This window comes from Myotis brandtii, unplaced genomic scaffold, assembly GCF_000412655.1.
Source record: "Myotis brandtii unplaced genomic scaffold, ASM41265v1 scaffold174, whole genome shotgun sequence".
NCBI classification, from domain to species: Eukaryota; Metazoa; Chordata; class Mammalia; order Chiroptera; family Vespertilionidae; genus Myotis; species Myotis brandtii.
Genome location: NW_005356437.1, coordinates 934,469 through 946,248, shown reverse-complemented (window position 1 = coordinate 946,248; position 11,780 = coordinate 934,469). Strand labels below are relative to the sequence as shown.

Genomic DNA, 11,780 nt, shown 5'->3' with positions numbered 1-11,780 from the left:
GGGGGAGCTCTGCTCAGCCACAAGCCAGGCTGATGGCTGCCAGTACAGCGATGGTGGTGGGAGCCTCTCCTGCCTCCTCAGCAGCGCTAAGGATATCTGACTGCAGCTTAGGTCTGCTCCCCGCTGGCAAGTGGACGTCCCCCAAGGGCTGCCGGGCTGCCAGAGGGATGTCTGATTGCCAGCTTAGGCCCAATCCCCCGGGGAGCAGGCCTAAGCCAGCAGGTGGTCATCCCCCGAGGGTCCCAGACTGCGAGAGGGCACAGGCCAGGCTGAGGGACTCCCTCCCCCCCGAGTGCACAAATTTTTGTGCACCGGGCCTCTAGTTATTCTTATAAGCAGAGTGCCTTGCACATATTAAGTGTTCGACAATTATTGGTTATCATTTTCACTTTTTACCCCCACACTTAGTTCAGAATTCAAATAACTGCTGAGTGAAATAAAAAATTAGTTCTATACACATTATTTTCAGCTGTGTACTGAATATTTCCATGTGAACATTTGGTTCCCAAAATTCATTATCTTTACTCCCAAACTGTTTCAATTACAGCAGAGTGACCAACTTGTTAAGGTTTGCCCAGGATTTCCTGGTTTGGACACTGAAACCAGTGGGCAAAACAGGACAATCACCTCAGTTATGTTGCAAACAATAAAAACAGACTTCAATTAATTTAAGAAATAAGGGCGGGGGGCAGGAAGATTTTTTTGGAAGAATATAGAGCAATTCAAAGAACCAAAGGAAAAGCTAAAGAATCAGTTCTATGAAAAAAATCAGGATGAAGGCAACTCCACAGTTCTAGATATCAGGAATTAATGGAAGATTTCTTTATAGCACTTCTGCCAGAATGAATCACTTAGTTCCCAGCATTAGCTCACTCAAGATTAAAAGGGCAGGTTCAGCATTTGATTGATCTAATTTGTGTTATCCAGAAAGGATGAGACACCTTAACTAACCAGATGCAGGAGTACTAAGATTAAAAATCCCACCAAGTGCCCTGGCCAGTGTGGCTCAGTTGGTTGGAGCACTGTCCTATACACCAAAAGGTGGTGGATTCAATTCCCAGTCAGAGCACATACCCAAGTTGCGGTTCAATTCCCGGTCAGGGTGCATGTGGAAGGCAACCCACCAATGTCTCTCTTTCTCTCTTCCTCTCTCTAAAAATCAATAAAATAAAATAAATGCCACCAAGAGTTATCCAATAGCAGAAGAGCAGCTTCCAAAGACCAAATCAGAATGTTGTTTCTCAAAGAAGTGAGAACGGATGTAATGTCACCATATTAACTGTTGCTTGAACATACCATGCCTTTAAGACTCCATGACAGCCCAGCCGGTGTGGCTCAGAGGTTGAGCCCTATGAACCAGGAGGTCATGGTTCAATTCCCGGTCAGGGCATATGCCTGGGTTGCAGGCTCGATCCCTATGGTGGGGCATGCAGGAGGCAGCCAATCAGTGATTCTCTCATCATTGATGTTTCTATCTTTCCCTCTCCCTTCTTCTCTGAAATCAATTAAAAAATGTATATTTTTTAAAAAAAGAAAGGAAAAAAAAAGACTCCATGACATATTTACTGTTATTCATGCTATTTTTCTTTTTGTCTTGGCAAACTCCTACACATCCTTCAAGACCTAGCTGACGCTCAGCCAGTGTTGCTCAGTGGTTGATCATGGACCTATGAACCAGAAGGTCACGGTTTGATTTCCAGTCAGGGAACATGCTGGGGGGAGTCGGGAGGGGGCTCAATTCCCAGTAGAGGGCATGCAGGAGGCAGCCAATCAATGATTCCTATCATTGATGTTGCTATCTTTCTCTCCCTTCCTCTCTGAAGTCAATAAAAATACATTTTAAAAAAGACCTAGTTCAAGTGTGATCTGTGTAACCTTTCTCAATTTCTCCAGGTACAGTTAGTTGCTCCCTTTCTCCAATCTCTCATAGTACTCTGCAAATTATATAACTGTATTATAGAACTTATGCTGTACACTAAGTATATGCTTAGGTATCAGTCTCTTCCACTAAATGAATTTCCCTAGAGCAGTGGTTCTCAACCTTCTGGCCCTTTAAAAACAGTTCCTCATGTTGTGACCCAACCATAAAATTATTTTCGTTGCTACTTTATAACTGTAATGTTGCTACTGTTATGAATCGTAATGTAAATATCTGATATGCAGGATGGTCTTAGGTGACCCCTGTGAAAGGGTCGTTCAACCGCCAAAGGGGTCGCGACCCACAGGTTGAGAACCGCTGCCCTAGAGGAAGGACAATATTATTCATATTTCTAATCTTTGGCATTAACAATGACTGCCTGACACATAACAAATGCTAAATAAGTGTTTAATAAATCTGTTATCCAGGATACTAAGATACATGAAGCATCAAATTAAAATAAAAGAGAGGAGCTACTACAAGTAAACATGCTGACAGTAACAAAGAGAACACTGACAGACTAAGATCAAGGGAAGAACAGGCAAAAAAACTGTGAAGAGTAAAAACTCCACAAGCATAGAAATTAAGGACAAAATTCTGACAAATCTAAAATCCTGAAGGCATGACTTAAGTAAAAGCAAAAACCAACATCTACATGCATATGGTGATTCTCTTCTTAAACAGAATATAATTGTTATTTTCTAAATTATATTCTATTTAAGAAGGCAGAGAAATGTATAGGACATTTTCAGAAACATTGGCGTTTCAAAATAAAATTTGTTATATAAACAAGTAAACTTATAACCCAGAAAACTCAACCATTCAGAATACATTTCAAGTAAATATAGTCATGATTTATTTTTAACTTTTTTTTCAAATATATTTTTATTGATTTCAGAGAGGAAGGGAGTGGGAGAGATAGAAACATCAGTGATGAGAGAGAATCATTGATTGGCTGCCTCCTGTATGCCCCACACTGGTGATCGAGCCAGAAACCCAGGAATGTGCCCTGACTGGGAATCAAACTGTTATCTCTTGGTTCTTAGGTCGACGCTCAACCGCTGAGCCATGGTGGCTGGGCATATCATATTTCAACTGTTAATGTTGGGGTCTGACAAAATTTTCAAAACTGCCCTGAAGTACAGCTACATCCTCCTTATATTTTTAATGTTGCTTTACCTTCAAATTAAAGAAATAGAGACTTGGAAATGAGAATATTAGCCAAATCTTACACTACGAAAACAAAAAGTCAATTTAGGAATTGTGTCAGTCATGGAAAGAGAATGCCATTTACTTTGAAGTTACATTTTCTAACTCCTTTACTGGATACCAAGAAGTCAGGTTACTTTTTCTTTTTCACTTCAGATGTTAGCCTGTCTATATCACATCTCAACAAATAATTCAAATACATTCCATCAAATACAGTAACTATGACATCATGACTGTTAAACTATTCTTTATCATCTGAACCCTCTGATCAATCTTAGCATCACTATTGGGATATATTCTGAAGTACACCGCATCACCAATTGAAGTATTTAACTAAAGATAGTCCAGCTTTTAAAACTAACCTCCTGTATACAGAAAATCAGGAGGGTGATAAGAAATAGGAGAAACAAGTTAAGACACACCACAAAGAAATAGACAGATTCAGTAATTAGGACATTCATTCTATTTGGTTGAACCATATGAAATTGCTGATACTTGCCTGTTTTGAACCTCAAAAATGGTAACTTCATGTGATTCAACTTCATAAGAACACTGACCTCATCACAAATTGATGGCATTTGAAAAAAAATGGGAGCCAAAAGGTGGAAGCAACCCAATTATCCATCAATGGATGAATAGATAAATAAAATGTGGTATATACATGCAATCGAGTAAGTTCATCCATAAAAAGGAAATTTTGACACATGCTACAACATGGATGAACCTGGAAGACATTATGGTAAGTGAAATAAGCCAGTCAAAAAAAGACAAATATTATGTGATTCCACTTATATGAGGTTCCTAGAGTAGTTAAATTCATAAAGACAAAAAAAAAAAAATAGAAGGGAAGCTGCCTGGGGCGAAGGGGAAGAAGAATGCAATTACTGTTTAATGGAAACAGTTTTAGTTGGAGAAGATGAAAAAGTTCTGTAGATGGAAAGTGATGCTGGTTACACAACAATGTGAATGTACTTAATGCCACAGAACTGTACCCTTAAAATACATAAAACGGTAAATTTTGTATTTTACAATGAAAGAAATGATGGGAGCCTGTTCTAGATTAAACAACATAAACAAATGTGATCTGATCTTGTTTAATTATGCTTCTAAAGACAAAATGTAAAAAACCAACAATAATAATTAAGGGTCAACTGGAGAAATTTAAATATGGACTGGATTAGATGTTATTAAAAAATAGGGGCCCAGTGCACAAATTCGTGCACCTTGAAAGGAACTGTGGGTCGCGAGGCTGTGTAGGCACAGGGGCGAGTCTCAGCCCATCCTCCATGCCCCTGCCCAGCCCACGCCCAGGCCCTCCAACCATGGCCCCCAGTCCCGTCTTCCGGCAGCCCCGCTCCCACCGCCGCTGCCGCTCCCACGCACTGATGGTGCCGGCCCCACTTGCACCCACTGACAGTGTGGAGTGATTGGGGCCAGTGCCAGCAGTGGGTGTGAGTGGTGCCAGTGTTGTCAGAGCGTGCGAGCTGCTGCCCCAATCGCCCCTCAGGAGCAGGGGGAGGTAGAGAAGCCTTCATGGGTGATCAGGGCCAGCAGCCGCCACTTGCACCCACTAATAGTGCCAAGTGATCGGGACTGGTGCCGGCACCAGCAGCGGGTATGAGCAGTGGCTCTGGCGCTGGCTGTGGGTGTGAACAGGGCCAGTGCTGGCAGTGGATGTGAGCGGGACCAGCGCCGGCAGCAGGTGCGAGCACCAGGTGGGACTGTGGTGCGTGGGAGCAAAGAATTTTCAGTAACCACCAGAAGCTCGCCATGATGACAGCGACTGGAGCCCCACCTTGGCCACCGCTCACCTGCTCCACTATCCTGCTGCAGCCAACACCCACCATGTTCCGCACACGTCCCCTGATGGTCAGCACACATCATAGCGACCAGTTGTTTGGTTGTTCGGTTATGCCAGTTGTTCCACCATTCGGTCTATTTGCATACTAGCCTTTTATTACATAGGATTATTGTGTCAGGGTAATGTGATATTTATGCAAGAACACATTCTTATAATTTAGAGAAGAAGCCTTAAGTCTTCAGAAATAAAATGCCATATCTGCTATATTCAGATGAACAAATGATAAGCAAATACAGCAAATTGTGACTTATTAAATCTAAGTGATATGTATATGGGCCTAATATATTATTCTCCTTACTTTTTCTATATATTAGAACATTTTTATGATTAAAAACAAGAACATTTTAAAAATTATTTCACTATCCATGTGTTTTAATCTAATACCTTACCTATCATAATAAGAAGTTTAGACTAGATTTGGGAAGCAGTAGGAAAAGGCACTAAAAGATTAATGTGTCACTTCAAAAATATAGTTTAGAAAAATTACTGGGCTGGTGATATCTGGTATGGATTTATTTATTCAAGAAATATTTTAGTCCAACCGGCATGGCTCAGTGGTTGAGCGTCGACCTATGAACCAGGAGGCCCTCATTCAATTACTGGTCAGGGCACATGCCCGGATTGCGGGCTCAATCCCCAGTGTGGGGTGTGCAGGAGGCAGCCGATCAATGATTCTCTCTCATCGATATTTCTATTTCTCTCTCCCTTCCTCTCTGAAGTCAATAAAAAAAAATTAAAAATATATTTTAATGCTTACTTTGTTCCAGCCACTGTACTAGGAAATAAGCAATGAGGATGTATAGCTTTTGTCTTCAAAAAGCTCACAATGTAGAAGGAGAAACAGGTAAAACATAATTAACACATATTATCACAACTATAATGAGAAAGATATACTCAAGAGTTCTTCCAGGAATAAAGAAGGGTACCTAACTCAACCTGGGAGAATGAAGGGGACTCAGAAAGATTTCTCAGAGTTGAGTATTTAAGAGGGGTAGGAAATTAGCCAGGCAACAAGAGGCAGGGAAGGATATTCAGTCAGCAGAATAGCTCTGAGAATAGAAATAGCATTGGCAAGCAGAGGAGGGCAGGATTCCAGATTATATATAAGCATATAAGAAGTTCAGTGTTGCCAGAGCTTAAAGGGGTATGGAGGGTGAGGGGAGGAAGTTGACTCTGGAGAAATAATCAGGTATCAGGCTCACTGAAAAATCTTATAAATTGGAGAGAAAATACCACTTTGGAGGCAACTTTTAAACTGCCCGGTGATAAAGGTTGAAAGTAGGCTGGAGGCAGTGGAATACAGAGGCAGGGCCAAAATCCAGAGACAGCACAGAGATTCAAGATACATGACTAGCATCTGACTGAATGTGGAAGATGAGGAAGGAGTCCAAGAAACCTCTCAAGTTTCAAGTTCAGTTCACAGTGCAAATGATGCCATAAACAACAAAAAAGAAAAAAAAAAGAGAAGCAGAACGTAACTTTAAACACTTTGAGCTTGACAAACTGATGTGATGCTCATGTGATTAATTTACAGCAGATTAAAACAGATTTAAATTCCTCCCTCCCCCCAGAAATGATGGTTAAAACTAAGGGAGCTGCTAATGTGGGCAAGAAAAACGGTCTCTACAGGGGAGTCACAGACAAGAATCCCAAGAATCCCACACTCAATGCACAGGAAGAAGAGTTGGCAAAACCAACTAAAAAAGAGTAATCAATGAGATATAAAAAACAGAAAAGATTATATGCTGTTAATACATCATAGTATACCTGCTATATGGCATATAGATTCCTAAAATTTTCATGTTCTGCAAAATCAGGAATAAAGAGAAAATACATAAGAGAAAATACAAAAGACAGCTGCGGCAATAAGCACCTTTAGACAGAACATATGGTTAAATGAAGCCAAGAGGTAGAACATGAGTGAATGGGCAATGTGTTCATACTGCTGGGCTTGCTGTGTGCAACTGTGTGTTCCTGTACTTCAATTGTTTGTGTTCAAGCGCTCTTACTTGGTTGGGAGTGCTAAACAATCAATGTGCTGGTAAGAATCAAATAGGAACCAAAATGAATTTTGCATTAACCAACATCATTCCTCTTAACCATTCAAGTATGAATTGGTTCATGTTACAGAAATACATCACAGCAGGAAAGTCTGTCAAAGGAGGGCTTGGCAACAATATCACTCACTGCCATAAAGTCAACACCCAAAAAATTAATATCTTAGAATAATAGTGTGCTTTTCACTCCCAAATGTAGAGTGTTTTCAAGTCTACTATCTAGTTTCTCTTCTCAAAGAATATTTATTAAATTTTATATACTGGTGACTAACATCAGTCACAGCCCAAAGTCCCTACCCTCAGTGAGCTTCTTAACAGTGCCCACATACTTTTAAAAAAATTGTTGTACATCACAGCAATTTATCCCGAAGAGGCAAAGGAAAATTTACTGAGGAAATTATTAGAGAGAAGGAAAAGAAAAGGAACTAATAGTAATAGGTATGTTATTAGTCAACCAGGAAAGGTCCTATGGAGAACTTAAGAGTTTTGAACTAGAATGGTATGATGTGGCAGAATTGTGATCTTGGTGTTCCAGAGATATATGAAGGAATCTGAGTTTGCCAGAGTGAGCCCCACTAAAGAGATGGCAAAAGAAGGTATATAGGTGAATAGCATGTACAGAGGCATGGAGAGGAAACTGTGCTGGTTACTTCACCATCTCAAATACTACTAGTATATCATGGCTGGCACAAAGGAGCTATAAGGAAAAGTGGTAGGGGTAGGTGAGATAGAAAAAATAGGGCCTTTTGTGGAATTATGTGTGGCATGCTAAGGACTTTTAATGTTATCCTGAATGCAATGGGAATAATCTTACCAGGAAAATTACGCAAAGATTTCAGAAAGATCAATCCACAAGATACACTGAGGCAGGAAGATATCAGAGACAAAAAACCAGGTGTACTATCACACTTTTATGAGTGAGAATGACAGGGGCCTAAATTAGGGCAGTGGTAGTAAGGTTGGCAATAAATGTAAAAATGTGAGGGCTCGTCAGATGACTAATACAGAAAAGTGAAGGAAGGGAGTCAAGGATAAAGTTTTAAGCTTGAACTATTAGATAGTACCTTCTACCAACAGGTTCCAGAGAGTGAAGCAGGTTTGCTAGCGCTAGTTGAATCTGCAAATGAGAAAATATATACATATATATACAGCTAGTATTAGAAACTATAGGATAAAGTTTATGTGTTAAGCCCAAGAAAATGGGTTACTATTTTTCACTGAAACCAACCAACTGGCTCCTAACTAATAAGAAACGTTTGCAAGAGTAAAAAGAAAAAAGAAAAAGGCAAATAAATCAAATGATAAATAGGATGTCAAACATTTTTATTAGCAAGGTTTTAAAATGCCAAAATTGGAATTTCTGTGATATATTCAAACTTTCTTACATATTTTCTCCTTAAATTACCTTTCACATAGGTCAAGTCTTAGGCTCCACTCAGTGGAGAGACAGTTTAACACAGTGAGCAAGAGTTCTGACTTTAGTGTCATGCTACTTCACTTTAAGTCTAGGCTCTGCTACTTACTACCCTGTGATTTAGGGCTAGTTACTTAAGAATTGCAGGCCTCAAGTTTCCTTCTAAATGTAAATAACAATAGTATATACTTCAGAGGATTGTTGTGAAGACTAAACACAATAACACATATAAAGCACTTGGTGTAGGTGCATTGTAAACAGTCAATAAATGTTAAGATTTTAAAAATTATTATTAGTTATCATTACTGATGAAAATATCACATCCTTGTATACACAGGTACAAGAAAGAAAAAGTTGACCTAGATGGTGGTTATCTAAATGTGTGAGTTACAAGTGAATACTTAGTCTTAAATGGAACATTTGTTTTGTGTACTTTTCTACAAATATATTTTAAAGTTTAAATATTTTTTAAAAAAGAAAAAAGCCTAAGAACCAAATGCCTTACATGAAAATGTCTGGTATTAAAATACACATTCCAGACCAAATAAAAGTAATTATTTTCACTATGTGTTTCCTAGTTTTAGCTACAAAATCCATTCTCCCTATCCAAGTTTCAAACTGCTATCAGTGATAATTACTCCCTCCCCTGTAAATTTCAGGATAATCTTTATTCTCTTGGTCTTCTGTGCACTTTACACAGAAGAGGAAGAGACGGGAGAAACAGTAGGATGAGATGCAAATCTTCATTCCATGTTATGACCATGACCATCCCCCGCCTCAATTTTTTAGAAAATTCCTCATTGTATACAGGATAACAGCACTCCAGAATTCTAGATATGACTGCATCACCTTTTCCCATTGTTCTAATCATATTATACCTTCTACTCTAAAATAAATTCCTTCAGATCTCTCCATCAAGAAGTTTCTAAGCAACTCTTTGCCACAGACATATTCTCAGACCACCGGTCTCATCTCTTCACTCTCTTCTTTTTTCACCTGAACTATCTAATAGTTCAACAGATCTTTATTCACTAATTTCTCATGTGCCCTGTGCAAGTTTAGGGCATATTTCCTACAAAAGTCACCAACCTCTCTTCTATGAAGCCATTCTTGATTGAATGACTATGAAATTACCTCTCCCCACTCATAACTCCTTGGTATAACTCTACACTTTTATTTTTCTTTAGAAAATATGTCTTTTATTCTTGCACCTAGCATCTTTTTTTGTATATCAGCTTGTTGTATTATTTACAATGTTTTATCTTTCGTCTATGCTATACATGAAAAAGTAGGAATGATATCTCATCAAAGCATATTTCACTATTTTGAAACAAGCCTGATAATCTCAACTACTTAGTCACGGATCTACAGTATAGTATAAGTTTTGAATGTAATATAATTTCTAACGGATAAGACTAAATTAGATATGGTGTCTAGTTTAGTTATACCTAAATCCACAATAAAGGCATTTGATCAGATCTGACTCCAGATTACCCTTTAGTCACATCTCCAGCACTCCCTTCTCTCTCAGCAGTCTTACTACAATCTTCCAGGACACTTCAAATACTGTTTCCTTAAGTCTGGAATGCTTCTTGTTGGCCCTCTCCCTTTCCGGGCCAACATTCTTTCACTGTTCAGGATCTACTCACTTCCATTCATCCACTAGGAATCAACTAGAACATCTCCCTTGACCATTCAGCTCCAAGTTAGGTTCTTATGCATTCTCAGAATACACATATTGATGAACTGCATTGTGATTATCAGTTTACTTTTCTATCACTCCTACTGAACTGTAAACTCCTTGAGATACAGGCTCAATTTTATTCCCTTTTCCTTCCCTAAGACTTGACATTGTTAGATACCCAAGACAATTAGTGAATGAATGTCCACACTCTGTGACCTTGTGCAGGGTGCATACTTGAGTTTCCCCATCTAAAGTAATTTCATCCTGTAAAGTGGGGATAATGCTATACCTAGCTCATCAAGTTGTTATAAGGATTAAATGAGGTATCATAAAGCCTTAGTATAGTGTCTACCACATAGAACTACCATTTGAATACCTGTTATTTCATGCCTTAGTTACCCTAATGTATGTATCCTGGGAAATGTAATGTTGTGACTAATATTTTCAGACTGAAAGGCTTAGTTAGCAGTCATTAATCTAGAAGTCACTGGTTACATTCTGGCCATCAGTAAGTATGTATTATGTATCTATTATGTGCAGGAGTTTTTACTAGGTATCACTGAGCTCACAGAACAAAGTAGGGGCAAATAATAAGACAAAAACCTGTCTCAATATTCAAGAAGAAAGAATTTTGTATAAACAATATGGGTATTTTTCAAACTATGTAAGTTTTGCTTTATAACAGGGGTAAGCTTCAAGAACAATTACTGACAGAGAAAGTTCAAAATTAATTCCTATCATCAAGTGGACCAATAACAGGAGGCAGTTTCAAAATTTCTTGCTGCTATTCATAACTTTCCTTTTGCTTAGAAGTATTTCTCACAAAAGTAACAACCATGACCAGGACAGAGACAGATGACCTATATTTGTCTGTGAATTCCACAGTATTTCCTTAGTTGTTTTCCAATTAGTATGTAAATTTATAGCTCTGAAAAATGGCCTGAGTTTTGTCTGTTTTCTACACTGAATGGTATATTTCCTTCTTTAAGAGAGGATAAAATGCATTTCTTATTCACACTGGCCCTTAGCAAGAATGACAAAACTGCAAATCATGTCACCTAGTATTAGAAAAGGAGGCTGTGGACTTAAAACTACTTCCCCCCTAACAAATCCGGAGGTCACAGTCCCAGTGAAGTTTGTGCATTATATTACATTGCTTCTAGTAGCTGCAAAGAGACCTCTAGCGCTGCCTTAATAAATCGAGTTTGCAAACAGTACCTGCTTATGTCACCTGAATGAGACAATGGCAACATGCTGTGTAGCAACGAACTGAGTGACCACATTAATGTTTACAGTTTTGTAACCACATCGAAATTCTACCAGCTTGGAGCAAGAGGCATATCCAAGGCCGTATAAACCTATGTATTCCATTTATTCCAGTAAAACATGTCAAAGAAATAATCCTAAGTGCACCCCCATTACAAACAAGAAATGCTAAGAAAACAGGTCCTGTGAACGGGGGTCGGAACAATGTCTCTTCTAAAGCCTCAACACAATAGATGGCCAACTATTGTCCACCTTCGGCTTGCTCCAAATGCCAGCAGTCACAGGGGCATGAGCTGGACCAGCTCAGCACGACTGGTCCAAAGGACAGCTCTGGAATAGAAGAAAATGGTCCTGGCGCATCCTACCCTCCC

At 39.1% G+C, this 11,780-nt stretch overlaps 1 protein-coding gene across 1 annotated transcript in view; it reads right to left on the bottom strand.

Moving 5' to 3' along the window:
• KPNA3 (karyopherin alpha 3 (importin alpha 4)) overlaps window positions 1-8,128 on the bottom strand; it is a 105,775-nt gene extending 97,647 nt beyond the window's left edge. Inside the window, exon 1 of the mRNA XM_005863197.2 lies at window positions 8,110-8,128. The gene's annotated coding sequence lies outside the window, so the exon portion shown is untranslated. The remainder of the gene's footprint in view (window positions 1-8,109) is intronic.
• Between the last annotated feature and the right edge of the window lie 3,652 nt (window positions 8,129-11,780).